The sequence below is a fragment of the Melanerpes formicivorus genome, unplaced genomic scaffold, assembly GCF_026170545.1.
Source record: "Melanerpes formicivorus ecotype bairdi unplaced genomic scaffold, bMelFor1.0.p_v2 SCAF_5, whole genome shotgun sequence".
Lineage (NCBI taxonomy): Eukaryota > Metazoa > Chordata > Aves > Piciformes > Picidae > Melanerpes > Melanerpes formicivorus.
The window spans coordinates 21570542-21589780 of NW_027142357.1; the positions used below are offsets into that span (position 1 = coordinate 21570542).

Sequence of the window (19239 nt, forward strand, 5' to 3'; positions counted from 1 at the left end):
ATTGGCACAGCCTGTCCCTGAGCCTTCAACAGTTCTTCCTTGAAGTAGGACCAGCTCTCCTGGACCCCTTTGTTTTTAAGGGCTTTATCCCAAGGAACCCTCTGAATTAGTTCCTTGAGTAGCCTGAAGTCCGCCCTCCTGAAATCCAGAGTGGAGGTCTTCTTGCTGCCCTTCCTAGCTTGACCAAATAATGAGAATTCAATTATCTCGTGGTCACTGGCCCCTAAGCACCCTCCGACCACCACATCACCCACCAACCCTTCCCTATTGGTGAAGAGGAGGTCAAGCATAGCCTTGCCCCTGGTAGGCTCTCGCAGCACCTGGGATAAGAAGCTGTCCTCCATGCATTCTAAGAACCTCCTAGATTGCCACTTCTCTGCTATGTTAAGATCCCAGCAGATATCAGGCAAGTTGAAGTCACCCATGAGAACAAGGTCAGGCGATCTTGAGACAGCCTTAAGCTGCCTATAGAATGACTCATCAACATCCTTCTCCTGGTTGGGTGGTCTATAACAGGCTCCAACCAGGATGTCAGCCCTGTTGGCCTTCCCTCTAATTCTTACCCACAGGCACTCAACCCGATCATCCCTAATCTCCGTCTCAATGGCATCTAGTGCCTCCCTGACATACAGGGCCACCCCTCCACCCCTTCTTCCTTGCCTGTCTCTCCTGAAGAGCCTGTAGCCATCAATTGCAGCACTCCAGTCATGTGAGTCGTCCCACCACGTCTCTGTGATGGCAACTACATCATAACTTTCCTGCTGCAGCAAGGCTTCCAGCTCCTCTTGTTTGTTGCCCATGCTTCGTGCATTAGTGTACATGCACTTCAGCCGGGCTGCTGGTTTCACCTCTGGCTCTGGCTTATCACCCCCAGACCCCAGCCTGGGGGGACTGGTTTCAACCCCTTCCCCCTTTAAGATTAATAGCATTGGTGTCAACTATGCATATTAATACCTACAAATCTAATTTTGTCTAAATGTTGCCTGGTTTTGTGGAAATTGGACAGAAATGGACTGGTTGGTATCAGCCAGAATTGGACAGAGGAGGGAGAGAGATGCATATGTTTCTTACCATGTAAAGATCTGTGCCCAAGCAGACTCCATAGAAGTCTAGAAATAAGGTAAAACATTTTGGTTATTTTTGTTGGCTTCCTTCTCTTGTCCCTTCCAAAACAGTGTACTTTTCATGAGCAAACATCATTTTGTATGCCATGTAATTAAATGGCAGCCTATTCACACTGTTCCTTTGCTAGCTGACTTGCCTACCAGTCTAGGGCTTGTGCACTGCTGGCCCTTTGCTGCTGTGCCAGTCCTGCCTCTGGCATCAGGAAGCTTTGAGGCTTCTCTGCATCTGGGGAATGTGCCAGCCCTGAAGCTTCCTTTTTATTAACTGGTTCCCAGGAAACATGCTCTGTTTATCAGCATTTTGTGGAAGAGAGACAAGCTGCCTTAAGCCTGTTGCATGAATGCTGACGCCCCCAAGGCACACCCACAGCTAGAGAGTGCCTGTAGGCTCCACATTTCTGGGTTTTACCATTGTCTTGCTTCAGAACTAAGGATAGAAGCATGCAACAGATAAGCTTTACACAAGGATCTCTGAAATATTTAGTATTTATTTTTCATAGAACAAAATATATGTGGATTCAGATAAAAAGATAGAAGCCCTGCCTTAGAAATGTCCCTTCTGTTTTCACACCACTTCAACATGTTGCTTGGAATGCTTTTGAAGGAGCCCATGCTTCCCCCATGCTGGATATGTATGGTCTCTTTATTTTATTTCTTTAAAAGCAGTTGAGAGTGTGGCCCTGGAGATGGCCCCACAGCAGCATCTCCTGTGAGGTGATGTGGTGCTTGTGCAGACAGAGCTCCCCTCTAGACAGGCTGTGTCCTTATTTCACATTAAGGCTTAAACCAGCAGAGAAACAATATGAAAACTTGCTAAATATGCAGAGACCATAATTTCCGTATAGATACTTACAGCTGGCACTGTCCTACTAGTCTTTGTTATGTGTACTTTTAGTTGTTTAATGAGCAGAACCCACATACTCTCCTTCCATGAAACAGGATATAAGGTGAAGTTGTGGCATGTTTCAGAGCTTCATCAGTTTCAACTGATTTTGCCCTATAACCACAGTAGTTTAATGAGGTAGAGATTGACTGTGATCTCCTTTGCCCCTTGTAACAAGACTTGGGATTTGTGATCTTTTCCCAACCAGCAGTAACAGTAAATCTTTGGGAGCAGTTTATTTAAGTGAGGCCCTTAATTGCCTGATAGGGCTGCAAAATACAATGATCTTGGTGCACAAATGTACATAATAAACTTAGTTGTGATAAATATATACACAAATGCTACTGTAATATCTGATCTGTCCTGCTGTAACAGCCCACTGGGGTCAAAGGAACACAGTTCAAAGAAAAGCAAAACACATCCCTGATCTGGTAGATTGGTTTTCTTCCTTTAACCACACCACTGGAAAACCCAGAGGGGAAATCACTAAGCATGAAATGCCATAACATAATGAAAACATGAATGTAAGGTCTAGAAAGCTATGTTAAGAAATACAGCAGTCATTGATTGGAGATGTGGAATGAGAGCTATGTAGATCAGTGTATTTAATAGGCTCTGGAATTAAGGTCTCCAAATATTTCTAATATTCTGTATATGATGAATTATTTTAGGAAACCATACATGGCATGCTCTAAGTGAATGTATATAGCTCTACAGTTTTTCTTGAATAAAAGTGCAGATATCAGAGGGAAAGGGAAAGTGCTTTTTAAAAACTGCAAAACTATGTAAATTGTGTTTTCAGTCCAGCAGGGTCATGTCTGTGATGTCCAGTCTTGTGTGCTTTGAAAGGATTAGAAGCAACAAAAGCCTTCCATCATTTTGGAAAAAGGTTCCAAGCTATTTTAGGGATTTTTTTTTTTTTGGTCTGTTATGAAATCTGCAGATAACTGTCCAGGAAGAATATTTCTTATATTGGCCCTTAGATTGCTGTCTCTTGAAATAAGTTTACCTTTTTCTGTTGCATTTTGTTTTATTGTGTGGTGGGATTTTTGGTGTGTCTTGTTGTTGTTTGGGTTTTTGTTGTTGTTGTTCTTGTTTATTTGCTTGGTTTTGGTGGGTTTTCTTTGTGTGTTTTGTTTGGGGGGCTTTTCTGGTGCTTGGGTGGGTTTTGTGTGTGTGTGGGGGGGTTTTGTTGACTTTGTTTCATTTGCTTTAAAGAAAAAAAGAGGAGTTTAGATAGTGTTCTTTGGTCTGGAGTATTTTACACCATCCCTGAGGTAATTTTTGAGTAAAGCACGTATTAATTTGTTAAGAGTGAACTGGTTGTAGTTTCCTGACATTTTAGATGTAATTTGTTTTTTAGGAAGATTGAGAGGAAAACCAAAAAGCAAGTTCCCTGTTTTCTTATGAGGGCTGTCTCTGCTATTCCTGCTCTGTAGTGAGAAGGAGGTTAAAGTTCATGCTCCTACTTTACCTGATCTTTTTGCTATACATGGGGACCAGATTTGGAAGAAAATAGCACAAACAAAATTGACAGTGCAAATACAAACTGGAATTTGCTGAGGAGTCATATTCTGCTGTTTTATTGTCACTTTCAGGACTGATCTCTCTCTTTGTAGGATCACAGCAGAGGTTAGATAAGTAACTGTCAAGTACTTTCTTGACCAAAGGGTGAATTTTCTATGAATTATTTCCAGGAACACTGTTCCTGCACAGGAATTCCAATAATGTTTAGCTTGCACAAGCAAGAAAATACATAGCTTGATTAGTCAGGGAAATTGAGCTAAGCACTGAAATACATAATTTGTGATGATACAGTAGTCAAGAATTTCAGAGATTGCCAAATTCTGTTATTAAAGATGTTAACTCACCTAGGACCTCAACAAGTGCCTAATTCAGACTTTTGTAATATATTCCTGTGTTGAAGGTATCTTCTAAAATTATTCAGGACAAGGTACTTCAGGTTTCAGGATATTGGCACTGTTCTGTGAGAGGGAAGAAAGCTTTTTAGCAGGGCTTGGATCCTTGTTATAAAAATATTTTAATTCAATCTATCCCTTTTCCCAAACTGGTTGCCATACAGTAAGTACTCAAAGGCTCAAGCTTTGCTGGTGGAGATGGCCATAAAAAACAAATGCTTAGCATCGTGTTTCCATGTTGTGACTCAAAGTTGCCCACTTAAGTGCACTATTCAAGCTCATGGAGTGTGATCCAGAGAAACCACTCAGAGCACAAAAAGCATGACTCTGTTAACTTCTGTAAGTAATTGACCTGATGGAGATGGAGTGTTTGCAGCAAACCTTTTATGAGCTGTCTGCACGTCAAGAATATCCTCCAGATAATGAGCGCATTTGAGAATCCTGCAAACTGTTCTCAGGCAGTTTTCAGACAGATGTCAAATGAGTTCATCAAACATTACTGTCAAACTGCAATATTTTGCCAATATTTTGGAACATTACTGTCTACTGAGAGAGTGTTGATCTTTTTCTTTCAAGAAAGCCTACCCTATACAAGTGCAGTTGCATTATGGAAAAAAGATCATGGTGGATGCAAATAACAGAAACCACATCTCTTGGAGTCTGGCATGTCACTGTAGTTGTAATCCATATGGTGTTCATATCTACTGTTAAGGCATAACCTGAGTGCTGAGTGGAGGCAGTCAGGATTCTGAGCCCTGTGGACAGCCCTGGGTGAGAAGTTGAGGAAGGCCACAGCTGCTCATCCTGACACCCAGGATCCTGTTGAGGCACAACCAAGTCAAAGTGATACTGTACATCTCTGACAAAATGTACCTATTCTCTTCCCTGGAGAAGAAAAACAAAAACAAAGGAGGGAATGCAGCTGCTAAATTATTTACTAAATGTAGCAAAGTCTTCTCATTTTCCCTGAAGAGAGATTTTTTTGTAAGAATTATCTATGGTCATAGCTTTTATCTGTGTATAAACCAAGACACTGAAATGTCTTCACTGGTTATGAAGTCCTTAAATTACCCAAGAAAAGTATGTGATGATTACCCAAAGCTTGTTGAGAAGATAATTAACCTGAGCATTATGAACACATCTGCAAAGAAATCTGAGGATGCTGTTATATTCCTGGCTGTGTGTTTTCACAGTAATTTCATAGAATCGATAAGGGTGGAAAAGACCTCAGAGATCATCAAGTGCAATTTATCACCCAACACCTCATAACTAACTAAACCATGGCTTCAAGTGCCATGTCCATTCCCCACTTGAACACCTCCAGGGATGGTGACTCCACCACCTCCCTGGGCAGCACATTCCAATGGCCAATTACCCTTTCTGTGAAGAACTTTCTCCTCACCTCTAGCCTAAACTTCCCCTGGTGCAGCTTGAGACTGTGTCCTTTTGTTCTGGTGCTGGTTGCCTGGGAGAAGAGACCAACCCCCACCTGTCTACAACCTCCTTTCAAGTAGTTGTAGAGAGCAATAACATCTGCCCTGAATTTCCTCTTCTCCAGGCTAAGCAGCCCCAGTTCCCTCAGCCTCTCCTCATAGGGCTTGTGCTCGAGAACTCTCACCAGCCTTGTTGCTGTTCTCTGGACATATTCAAGTTTCTCAACATCTTTCCTAAACTGAGGGGCCCAGAACTGGACACAGTACTCAAGGTGTGGCCTAACCAGTGCTGAGTACAGGGGCACAATGACTTCCCTGCTCCTGCTGGCCACATTATTTCTTGAGGAAATTCTGGACAGATGACATAGGTTTTTTAAAAGGAGATTGCAAGCTCATCTTTAGCATCTTCATTTCAGGGTTTCTTAAATACTCCAAATGCTTTTGCTATGACTGGATGTGATGGCCCTGAAGCCAAACCAGTACTGCAATGGAAGACCTTTCTATCTAGAATATATGTGGAAAGGAGCCCCAGTCTTATGCCTGGGGGGAGAAAAGCACAAGCATTCATTTCAGGTCCATGTTTTTAAGAAAACCCAGTTGTTCTGCTCTGGGGAGTCCCAGCTGTCACATGTTAAAAGACTGGCTTCTTTCCTCTTCCTTCAAAGGCAACAAGGACAAATATTTTTTTTTTTTTTTGAGACCTAGGCTATGTTTTAAGGTATGCCCTTTGTACACTGAGAATCTTTTACTTGTTCACAGAAATATTGATGATGGGCTTTACCTTAGGCAACAACTGAATGTGAAAGCAAGTATTTGCACAAAGGATACCTTCATACTAACAGTTCTCTTTTAATGAATACTGATTTGCAGATGGTTTACGCTGTATTTAATCACTGAGCTAACAAATTAATCTCTGGAAATAAGTTTGGGATTTATAAATTATTTGTCAGTATTTTCCAGTTGCTCTTAATATGAAAGGTAAGATTGGCTATGTAGTAGGGAGATCTATGAAAAGCTTCTAAGTCTTACATAGGGAAAATGCAAGTTTTAGAATTTCCAGTAAATGTGCCCATACCACCAAAATTTCCTCAACCTTTAAAGAGGTTTCTGTGGAGACTCTTAAGAGTTAAAAGTTAACTCTACATGAAAGCAAATCTGACACAGGCTGTCCAGGGGAGTTGTAGAGTCTCCCTCTCTGGAGATTTTCAAAACCCACCTGGATACGTTCCTGTGCAATCTGGTAGAGGTGATCCTGCTCTGCAGGGAGGTTGGACTAGATGATCTTTTAAGGTCCTTTCTAGTCCCTAACTATCTGTGATTCTATAGTCATTGAGTGTCTTTTCTGTATTTTCCACTTCATACTTTTTCAGTGAATATATCTCTATAAAATGCAGGATTTTCTGTTCTTTTTCAGGAAGTGCTGAGTCAGTCTACATAAACCACTAAAACTGTATTTTAATATATTTTTTAATCTAATGCTTAGGAATGAATTATGCAATTTTTATTTCTTTTTTTTTCAAGGCAATAATTTGGTTATAGTCATTGTATGCTTGTGACAACCTGGTCTTCTCCAGTATTTCCAACAGTAGTATCACACAGATCAGTCCACGTGGAAGGTGATGAAAGGACAAACAGACCCCGAGGCCTGTCTATATGATGAATGGGTTTCTACAGTTTCAGCAAACTGGCTATGCTTGGTCAGATTCTAATCTAGAGTGGTTAATAGCTAGATTTTACTCAACTCAAAATAATATTAGAACTTGTGACATATCAATCACCAGTTCTATTTTGCTATGTTGCTGCTTGCAAGCGATTTACCTGGAGTCAGTTCATGCTGAGGTAAAGGGGAGAGTTGCTGCTGACTTTAAATAGCAGGCATTGTAAGCATATATTCTTTGCACTAATTAGGGGAGAGAAAAAGAATGACGATCAAAAAAAAAGTAGAATAATTTTAAGCAGAAGTCTTGTTCTTTCTCTCACCCCCTCCCCTCCACCCTGACCTCCTTTTATTTCCTTCTTTCTTTCTTTTTTAATTAAACTTGCCCAGGAGATGTCAAGTGTCAGATCTGTGCATTTTTTCTTGCAAATGCTTTTCAGAAAGAATTTGAAAAAAGACTGACTTCATGTTGAGATATGTAATCACAAATGACCTTAATTGTGTCCTGTTACATCTATAACATGTAAATTGCATCTCAGTATGGTTATAAACTGCAAATAACATATTTCACTTTGGGTTGCCAAAGCCACAACCATTATTTCCTTTACCTATTGTGCTACTCTATTGTGAGATCTCACAGCAAGATTCCTTAGTGCTTGTTACTACCAAATTGATTACAATATTTTGCATCTAATGAAAGTCTAGGATAATAGGATAAAGAAAATGTCACCTGAGGCATTGACTTTAAAAAATAAATAAATTGGGAAAAACCTTTAGAACAGATTTAACAAAATATTTATTACTCATGGAAATATTTAACGTAATTTATTACTAGAATCACTAAGCGAAATTACCTTCAGGTAATGGAGTTTGAAAACAAACTTGCCTTAAATAGTGAAATTTAATAAGGTTAATTTTCTTTGTATTCATAGTAGTGCCTGTGAAATTGTAGTCTAGGTTATGACACCAAGAACAGATGACTGTGGCCTTGATTATATAGATGCCTACCCTAGCAGCACTGCCATTCCCAGTTAATCTTTGTCACAACAGTGAGGAGTAATAACACCTGGAACACCTGAAATCACAGTTGCAGTGTCTGTGGTGATGATAATTGTTGAACTGGATCATGAGTCTACTCCCCATAATTCACATGCTATTAGGGACACTGGTGAAAAAGTAAAAGCAATTAAGACTTTCAGATTTGCTGGGAAACATTCTAAAATAGTTTTGAATGTGCTCATCAAGGTATTGGTTATGATGCTTGGGGAACTTTGCTTTTAACTTCATCAAAAGTGGGGACACGTCAGGCTGGAAACAACAAATGGTTATTGCTATGTGTCAATGCATTTTTATAACCTTAGAGCATAGTTCTTACTGACAGCTACTGGAGAGATTGTTTTGTATCTCAGGTGTATCTCTTATGATACCTATATTTATTGTAATTGTTCTGTATCTTTGACCTGTATATGAGAAGGAGAAAATTTGACTTTAAAGACTGAAAAATATCTAGAATTCACATTGACTCATTCTTTCCACCACAATGAGGGTAGAAAATATTGTGAACAGTGAGTTTGGGTGATTGTATAACAGTACAGCTTCAACATTTTGTGCTTAAGAAAAGGCATTAGATAAAATCAGATGCTCAAGCAAATTTTTGGATGCTGTGATATGGACTATATGGACATTCTTTTTTTTCCTTTTCCTTGGAAATATTCACCGTACTGAAGAGGTCCCAAAGCCTTGCTCTTTCACCCAGGAGCAGGTTGCAGTTTAGTGTTTATTTTCATGTTTGCATTACATTAATGTGAAGCTATGTTGTGACTGGTTTGTCACTGTGAGCTCCTTATAAGTCAAGCTTCAAATGTATAATTCCCCTTATGAAGTAGTTGTGCAACACTTAGTGCTAGCTGTTGCTGCATTCAAAATTGCACCTATCTCTCATGGATCTGTAGGTTAAATAAAAAAAAAAACCAACAAAAACAAACAACCAACTTTTGTCTTCAACTTGGAAAATATGTCCCTTACTCAAGCCAGATTATTCATTTTCCAATATGTGACAACACTGCTGAGGAAGACACTTCCCCCCCCCCCACCTCCTTTCCCTCTCCTGGTGTCATTGGTTAGTCATGATTGAGATTCCCTGGTGTACAGGAACATTTCTGGGTATTGTTTTCATGTAGCAGCACCTTAAACTTGGCAGAGACAGAGCTGTTTGAATGAGTCCAGAGGAGTTCCACAAAGATGATCCAAGGGCTGGAACACCTCTGCTGTGAGGATTGGCTGAGGAAGCTGTAAGTTGTTCAGCCCAGAGGAATACCCTATAGCTGCCTTCCAATACCTGAAGGCATCCTACAGACAGACTGGAGAAGGACTTTACACAAGAGTTTCTAGTGACAGGACAAGAGAGAATGATTTTAAATTGAGGAAGAGTAGGTTCAGATCTTAGGAAGAGGTTCTTCAGTACGAGAGAGGTGGGACTCTGAAATAGGCTGCCCAGGGAGGTTGTGGATGTCTCCTCTGTGAGGGGGTTTAAGGCCAGGCTGGATGAGGCTTTGAGCAGCTGAGTCTAGTTGAGAGGCATCCCTGCCTGTGGCAGGGAGATTGGAGTGGGTGATCTCTGAGATCCCTTCAACCTAAGCCATTCTATGATTTTATGAAATATCTGCAGCTCTAGTTTGACTCCTCAGCACTAAATTGAGCTGAAATGACATATTACTGGCTTGGTCATCTGTCTGAAATACATGAGGTGGTGCTTTCCTGCTAGGAAGCTCCAGTAATGGGCAACTGCTGGTGTACATGTTCACAGTCATACCAGTGCAGCTTAGTCCAGCAGAGGGCTAGCACTTCTGGCTTTTAGCCATATGTAATTGCCTTTACAATGAACACCAGAAACGTGTTTTTATTTCTCTTTGTTGTAAATAAATAGTAGATGGGATTTTTCTTAAGCTTACATGAAAACTTACATTTACTGGGGATTGAACATGAAAGTTTCAGCTGCAGTAGTTTTTTTGCAAAGCTTTTAACACTTTACAGCACGGTGATGTCAGACTCTTTCAACAAGCACATATAGAACATTTCACAGACATGACCCGAGACAATTTGTCAGCATTTAGTTTTCTGAAAGTTGTGGCTGTAAGGACCGTTGCATGATGCTACACTTACACATTGATTGAGCATACAAACCACACGAGGCTGTATCTCTTGCAGACAGGATTTAAAAGTGGGCTCATACTAACTGTATTTTTTTTCCATGAATCAAATGGAGTGCATGTTATAGTAAATTGGTAAATATATACCCTTATGAATCCACATGAGTAAATTTGCTCTCATTCTTCTACAGTCTTTCAGAAATGCAGCAAATTGCATCCTCGGTGGAAATACAGTTTGAAAAGCAGTGTTTGGGATCATAAGTGGGTTGCTGCCTTCTTAGTTAAACTGTAAACCCATTCTGGATTATCAAATATGTCTACTTAGCCCACCCTCTTTCCCAAAACAATGTTTCTTTATTTGTCTGCCTTTTTTATCCTTCACAAAAATTGTGAACGTTGTCTGTTAGCGAAAGAAACCTGGGTATCTCAGCCAGATAACAGCTTTTCATTTGTGCTCAGGTCACAGTTTATCTTGAGCCCTATGGGAGCTGGTGTAGGCAAAAGCTAAGGAAGTTTTCTCATTGTTATTGATGAACAGTTTGTGGGAATTTCTCAGTTAATAACTCTTATCTCTCAGCTGGGCAGTTGGAGAGCAGTGAAGGGGAAAAGGACCTGGGGGTCCTAGTGGATGGAAGAATGACCATAAGCCAGCAATGTGCTCTTATGGCCAAAAAGGCCAATGCCATTCTGGGGAGTATTTGAAGGAATGTGGTTAGTAGGTTGAGAGAGGTTCTCCTCCCCCTCTTCTCTGTCCTGGTGGGGCCATGTCTGGACCATTGCATCCAGTTCTGGGCCCCTTAGTTCAGGAAGCACATGAAACTGCTTGAAAGAGTCCAGCACAGTCACAAAAATTGAGAGTGGAACATCTTCCATATAAGAAGACATTGAGGGATCTGGGTCTCTTTAGCTTGAAGAAGAAGGGACTAAGGGGTGACCTCATTAATGTTTATAAATATGTAAAGGGCGAATGCCAAGAGAATGGAGCCAGGCTCTTCTTGGTGATGCCCAATGACAGGACAAGGGGCAGAGGTGGAAGTTGAGGCATAGAAAGTTCCGTGTAAACATGAGGAAAAAAAATTTCACTGTGAGGATAATGGTATGTTGGAACAGGCTGCCCAGGGGGGGTTGTGGAATCTCTCTCTCTGGAGATATTCAAAACCTGCCTGGATGCGTTCCTGTGTGGTTTGGTATAGGTGATCCTGCTCTGGTGGGGGTGTTGGACTGGATGATCTTTGGAGGTCCTTTCCAGCCCCTAACATTCTGTGATGTGGCTGATAATCTGAGGTACCTAATAAAGCTGCAGGAACAACTGCATTCTGGTGAACAGTAAATCTGAATTGTTGTTTAAACTTACTCTTATCACTTATGTAATTAGAGATGTCCTTCATGTGTACTTTTGAAGTTTAACTAGGAAGCATAAATTTTAAATCCTAAAGAACTGTATAAGTAGTGTCATAGGCTGAGTTTTAGTCTGCTGCTATTGATACTATCCTGCCTCGTGACAATTTCAAAATGAAAGTACTGTCTGGAGCAAAGTATTGTGGGGCTTGAAGTTCAGGATGTAACATGGGAGGCTTCCTGTTCTGGGTCCTGCTTTTGAGTTCCAGGTTTTTGGGTGTTGACTTTCTTCCACTGAGATGGCAGTGGGACAGAGACGGATGGGGGAGAAGTTTTCTGGCTTGGGCTTTTAAATCACTTGCATCTACTTGATGCTGCTTTCCACCCTGCTTTTCCTGCAAATAGGCTAAAGTAATTGTGTGTTTTGTACTATGACTGATTTGCTCAGTAAACTCTTATCTCACTCTTTTTTGTCTCAACCTGGAGGTTTTTTGTATTGTTGTTCCCTTACTCATGTGTTGGGGGAACAGAACAGGTCAACCCATCTGTTTTGATTTAAATCACTACAGTAGTCAGGAATGCTAAACATCCTAAACCCTTCTCTTACTTTTGATGGTCTTCCAGCATTATTCTACTCTGAGAGAGCTCTTGAACAAAAGAGATTTTAAAGCAGTTTGGACTCCATGGTTCCATTTATTTCCTAGCTATTCTGATATCAAAGGCAGGAGAAAGCAAAAATGGTATGAAATGCAGTAAAGCAGCTGTCAGGCCAACTGTTGAGGCATCACACAGGCCATGGGAGGAGCACTGCTTTGCTGTGCAACCAAATGCTTGAAGTAGGAGTTTGTTAGATGACAAAGCCAGTGTCTCCTTGGTGGCTTCTATCTGCCAAGGAAGGTGGTGTGCTCTGACTCACTTGCCTCATATGGAAGAATCCCAGAAACAAGAGGGTTGATGCAAACATCAGCAGTGATTTGTTTTGTTCCTTGGGAGAAAATAATTGGTTTCCTGGCACTCATGCAAATCAGGGTAAGAGCTGCTGGAGGGGCAGAATGTCTGGCTAAACCCTGCTGGGTACATGAAGGAGGACAGGCAACCCTGCCTGAGATGCGTAGAGTGAGGCCTGTGGGGTTCAAGGTGCGGGGAAGACAAACAATCTAAATGCACAAAATTTCAAATTCTAAAAGAATTTCTTGCTACTGGTGTAACAAATGGTAGTGCCCCAAAGCAAAAAGGACGTGAAGATTTTCTTGAATTTTTTTTTGGCTGTGTGGTAACAATGTAACTAAGAGCTGCCTTAAAGAGAACTCAATGCTTTATTGCTCTTTCTTACTCAAAGAAAAGTTCTCTTTTTCTTTGAACAAATTAATTTGCCTGTCTGTATAGCTCAGAGTGCACATACTTTGCAAAGATGCTGAGATGCTGCCATCTGCCATTTAGTTTCCTTTCTAAGCTGTGATCTTAGACATATATTTCAGAGAGCCAAGTGGCTGAGTTTATTTTCCCTTTGTGTGAACAACAATGGGAATAATTCCAGAGCCAGGCAGTAAGGCTGCCTGAAGTGCCAACCTAAGATCACCTTTTCAGTGAGACATTAATTCATTCTGTGAAAAATATGCACAAACTGCATAAAAGCTCCATTTCCATTTTCCCCCCTGTCCACTGGCTGGACTAGTTGAACTCCAAGTAGAGAGAGATTTTGAGATGATTTATGCTGACTTTTTATTTTAATTGGGTTTTTTTTGGTTATTTTCCTAGCTCTTGTTCCTTCTTCTCAAACTCATGCTACATGTATATCCTGCAGATGAGGGGGTGATGGAGTGTACTGCTGAGCATGTGGGAGGGCCAAGATTGCTTGGCCTGGGGCCAGCCCAGGCTGCCATGAGTTAGCCCCTTGTCTCTGTTTACAGCTTGGCCCTCCTAGCAGTCAGGAACCCCTTAGTGAGGGGGATTAACAGTCCCTGCCTGTGGTCAGGAAGAGAGAGAGGAGAAGAAAGGGGATTATTTGCCTCTTGATTGTTTGTGCCTTGGCTTTGAAGATGGGTGCTTCAGGAACTGAGAAGTATTGCAGGAGATCAAAATGGCAAACATTTCTTTGCATCTGCCTTGGAAATTGGAGCCACACTTTGTGTATGGAAGCTGCCACTGCCACAAAGATATCCATGCATTTGTTAATACTGACCAGTTCCCTGGTCAGATTTGCCTCACGGTCACATTAAAACCTGGTTCAGTTCAGCACAACTAAGGGGTATCATCAGCCTGAAGTGAGAGGACAGGGCAAAACAGGGCAGACCTATTTCTGTGGCCCCATTCTTGCCTTAAATGATCAGAGAGCTGATAAGCCTTGTTCCCTCAGGAACTGTATGGTTTCTTTTATTCTGCTTGCATCAATTGCCAACAATAATAAACCAAAAATACTTTGCCTATTTAATATTTAGGTTTAAATTTCACTGATGACTGGAGTGTTTTGGAAATCAATTCAAGCACTTCTTGAGAATTACCAAAAATCACTCTCCCATTTTCATTTGCTTTCACAATATCTACTGATTCTTTGTATCCTTTTACTCTCCTGAAATCACTTTGACCTTAAATTGGAAACCTAATTGAATTTTAACAGGGAGCTTCACAGAATCACAGAAACATTCAGGGTGGAAAAGATCAGGACCACCAAGTCCAACTGAGAACCCTACTCTACAGGGTTCACCCCTAAACCATATCCCCAAGCACCACTCCAAATGGTCTTTAAAAATGTGCAGGGTTGGTGACTCAACCACCTCCCTGGGCAGCCCATTCCAATGCCTGACTACTCTATTCCATAAAAAAAAATTTCAGGCGTGAAGCAGTTGTAAAGGGCATGAAAATTGTAGTGTTTGAGAATATGCTGCTCTGAAAGACTGATGTGATTTTTTTGATTTTTGACATAAAATGAAAACATAGTGAGGGGGTTTCACAAGCCTCTGAATCAGCCAGATTCTTTTTAGAAGCTGAAGACAGCTCTTGGCTCAGGTAAGCAATTTTCCCACACATGTCTTTGCCAAAACAGTGTGTGTCAGGGTTTTTTTGCTGATTGTTGTTTTTGGTTTGTTGGTTTTTGGATTTTTTTTTCTTCCAGATGGTGTAATGAGGGATAGATTGACACTGCTTGCCAAGGGTTGTATAATATTGTGGTAGAATGCAATCCCAAGCTGTGGTTTTGAAGGTAGCATATCAATCATTGATCAGGTTTCTACACTTCTTACATGTAGGGTCAAACCTTTGTCATCAGGCCAAACCTATTAACAAGTTTCATCCAAATGTTTTGAGGGATGAAATTTGGTATGTTTTCAATCTAAATGTTGGTTAAAGTGTCCACCATTAGATGGTAAGAGTCAATATGCAACTAATCCTTTTTTTCTTCTGTACCTTGAACTTAAGTCACTAAATCCCTCAAGTCAGCTAAAAATAACAATGTTTTGTGTTTGTCTATGATCTTTCTCTACTAAATTAAAACCAAGAAGTATTTGGTGTCCTGTTGACACTTGCCTTCAGAATAAACCTGATATAAATTACACCTTCACTAGGTAACAAAATGGCAGAATCATTCACTTTCTGGCTCTCAGACATAGAGCTGGCTGAGGGGAGAGCTCATTGCTGTCTACAACTACCTGAAAGGATGTTGTGGAGAGGCTGGTGCTGGTCTCTTCCAGCTAGTGATTAGCGATAGAACAAGAGGGAACAGCCTCAACCTGTGACTGGGTGGGTGTAGACTGGACACCAGGAAAACTTTTTTCACAGAAAGAGTGGCCAGGCATTGGAATGTGCTGCTCAGAGAGGTGGTTGAGTCACCAACCCTGGATGTGTTTAAGGGTCGTTTGGATGTGGTGCTTGGGGATATGGTTTAGGGGTGAACCTTGTTGAGTAGGGTTATCAGTTGGACTTGGTGATCCTGAGGGTCTTTTCCACCCTGAATGCTTCTGTGATTCTGTGAGAATAGCTAAACACATCTAGGAAAAAAGTTACTCCCTATGAGTAGCATGCACACAGAATGTAGTCGCTGTAATCTAGAAAACTTCCAGTATAGAGAGGCTTGGAGACAAACAGTTGGGGGAAAACTTTAGCTTCTTCAAGTGTTGTAAACACTTTGTTATAGGGACTGTGTTCATTCAATCTCACAGCCATCCAAGATTGTCAAAATTAGTGCACTGACATTTATGTTAATAAAAGCAATTTTAATATGATGACACGCTGCCTTTTAAAATAAATTACAGAGTCTCTGCCATGTAGCAGGAGAGAGCAAATTATTCAGTATTGCATAATATTTTAAAAATACTTCAGAATGACAGCTTGTATGAAAAACACATGTAAGAAGATTGCTTTGCCACAGTATATAAAACACAGCAAAAATCCTACACAAAACAAGAGCTAAATAAGAGCAGGCTTGCTAACTTAGGTTGTCTGGTATGAATGTAGATGAGTTTTTCAGCATCTTAGTGATATGAGAACAGACAAAATCTACAAACATTCTTTAGATACCTTATATGCTTTACCTTGACTACCACAAGGATTTTCTGCAGCAAGAAATAACCAGGTTGTTATCCTGGCTGGCAGGAAAGAAGATGTAAATTGTAGCTATACTTGACACACATGGAAGAAAAGCTATCAGACAGTATCATACATGAAAAATGGTTTCTTGATTTCCTTGGTCAAGTAACTAAAAGTTTAGACATATCCTCTTTTAATTTGAGAAATGATGAAACCAGTAGTGACAAGAACAAAACTGCACATTTCTGAAAGTAGATATATTAAATTGAGAGGTAGGTCTTTTCTCAGCCACCCCTGCAGGTGAAATAACTTGGGGACAAAGCCATTTGCTTTGTGTCAGAAAGCCATAGACTGCAGTACAAGATTATGCATTCTAAGGCATCTATGTCTCTGTGTGTACAACTCCAGAGACACAGATTAGGGTCTTAAATTTCAGCATGCTCCAGCTTCTCAAATTCTGGAGGGAGAGCGAGACACCGCAGAGAGTTGTCTTTGTACAGCTGATGTCCATAGTCTTGAATGCTATCCATAAATTAGTCCTCTACCTCTATCAAATAACTGTGCCCACAGGCATCTGCCACTTAAAAACTGCCCTTCGGAGCCATGAGCAATCTTCTGTAGGATGGATTTTGAATTTTACAGTCCTTGTAAGAAATCAGTCTGAAAAACAGGTACCAAACAATTAAGTCACCTCTGTTGGTGGATTTCCTTTAATCTCTGAAAACCTGCTAGAGACCAGAAGTAACTTATGCATTATTTTTTAGGTGTTATTTAGCTGTAAAATGAATATAGCAGGGCATTTAAATTCTATCTTTCCTCTCCATTTGGCAGTTGATCTTGAGCGCCCATATGGCCTATTAAACTCATTTTGCTATATCTTTACTACTGACATTTGAGATTAAATGCCAGGGAAAGACAGCCATGCTTTTTAAGGATTATGAATTTTTGTTTCAATACAGCTTTGTTAGGACCACAAGACTGTAACAGCCTGCTGCAGTGTTATTTCAATTATTTCTCTCTAACTAGGAAAAATGCCTCTGATTATATACTATGTCTTTGTTACAATTTTCATACAAAATTTAGTGGTGTTAACACAATTGAACTTAGTGGTATCTGCAGATGCTTGGCACTATCTTGTTCCTGTTTGCAGTACTTGTTTACCTCCTTATCTGATAAGCTACAAAGCATAAGCTACTCCTTTATGAAAGCAGTAGTGAACCTTGGCACTACAACACTAAAAGACTTTTTCAGTGATGAAATGATGCTTTACAGGGGGCATTGTCATCCATCCTGTTCTCATTTGGTCTGAAAGAGAAGGAGGCCAGAGACCTGGGATGCTTTAAAAGCTGCCCTGAAATCCACCTGGACAGTTCTCCATATGGCCAGCTGTGGCAGCGAGCACAAAACCATTCTGTGGGGAGGTCTGCTTTGGAGCTAGTGCTTGGCTGTTTTGCTTCTCATACTGGCTCTGGGGCAGTATGTGTTAAGGCCTGTGAACCTAGTTCTGTAACTTTCTACCAAAAATCCAGGAGAGTCCACAGGAAGCTCATACTGGGTTTGGTAGCTATTGGCATACTAAAGATGTACTACACAGATCACTACTCAGTATTTTTAACCAGCAGAAGTGTAAAGCCCTGTAAACTCTAATTTAACTCTCAGTAGACAGAATATTCTGATCCAGTGCATCCCAGAATTGCCTTTAAATACTCAGTACTTTGAAAATATGATAGTAAAGGACAGAACTGATGTCATTTGCAGATCTCATGGATGTAGAGGAGTTCCGAGTGATTTGCATGCCTAGTGTTATTTGAATTGCACCCTAAATTTTTAGTCTTATTAATCTAGATGAAAGGATTTTCATCAAAACTATTTCAGAGAAGATAAAATCCACTTCATTTTGTATCTTAAAACTGCTGATGTGTGACCAGATTCTTTTGCAGGCTTAACAAACAAAGCATTTACAGAAAATAACTTCTTTCTGTCATCCCCAGCACTATCACTTTTCTAATCAGAGTTGAATGATTGCTATTCCAGAATAAACTACACCTTTTACTGCTTTCTGCTGCATAATAGACCACTGCAGCAGGATCTGCTTCACAAACACATCAGCATGTCTTATTAGACTGAAGATATCAGAGAATACTATACATGGCACTATTTGTTTCAGTTGTGTCATTGCAATTATTTACACACCTACCATAACTCACCATGTAAAACTATTCTGGATTGGTATCTTTAAAGATCCCTATGAGTGGCCATGTGCTTCCTCTCAGTGGTGGATGAAGTATTTAAATGATGGAAGCAGTTGCAGCACAATAATTGTGCTTAGATTTCAGCAGTCAATGATTTTTAGTTGCTACAGGTCTAGAGTATCATGCATGCGAATGTTGATAGTGTTACATTTCTGTATGCTTCATGAAATAAAGTTTTCCAGCTCTGCGTCTCACTTTTAGAAGTAGCAGGACATGCATTGATGTAAGTTAAACTTTTTCAGTGGTAGGTTTTTTGTTTTTTTGTGTTTTTTTAGTGGTCTGAAACAATCCCAAACTTTCAAGGGCACTGAGTCATAGAACAGGTACTTTTGAGGTGTTTATATTAATTGTGATTGCATGCAGCCTAGTAATACATTTTCTGCTCTCCTGGTGACAGAAGCTTTTTTTTCTTGAGGACCACTAGCAATTTAATGACTTGCTGAGCAAGAACAAGGTGATTGCAGAGGCGCTCTCAGCCAGCTAAAACTGAGCATGCAGCTCATTTTGTTGTTCTGTGTTCTGTCTAAATGGTGCATTAATTATAGGCATCATATCTGGGAGGAGTTCTTTGGTTTACAGTGGATGCCTGATAATGTTGTCTGGAGTTTTTTTTTCTTCCTCCCTGAAGAGATGCATCTTGTATTGAGTGCTATAGCAAACACTTTGCCTGAGGGTTTGCCTGAGCAGTGTAGTTGTTTGTATCCTAGAGTGTAGGACAAGACCTTTGGGGAGCAAACCTAGCCTAGGTATCTGTTGAAGTCAGCTAGTCATATGCACAGCTTGAATGCGGCTTGGAGTGCAGTGCTATCTGAGTGGCTAACATAAGGGGGGTTTGTCCAATGCTGGCTCTCTTTTCCATTTGTGAGGGTTCTTGAAGTCTGCCTAGTCTTCACAGTGTGAACAGCATTTACACAACCAATATTGCCAGAGGTCACTTGAGGAGAGATTCTTGCTTTCTGCTGC

General features: G+C 40.6%; 1 protein-coding gene across 3 annotated transcripts in view; it reads right to left on the bottom strand.

Annotated features, from left to right (window-relative positions):
- Positions 1-19239, bottom strand: part of B3GALT1 (beta-1,3-galactosyltransferase 1) — a 182930-nt gene that overhangs the window by 7550 nt on the left and 156141 nt on the right. For all 3 annotated transcript variants that reach the window (XM_068138713.1, XM_068138710.1, XM_068138711.1), the window contains one exon: positions 1072-1109. The gene's annotated coding sequence lies outside the window, so the exon portion shown is untranslated. The remainder of the gene's footprint in view (positions 1-1071; positions 1110-19239) is intronic.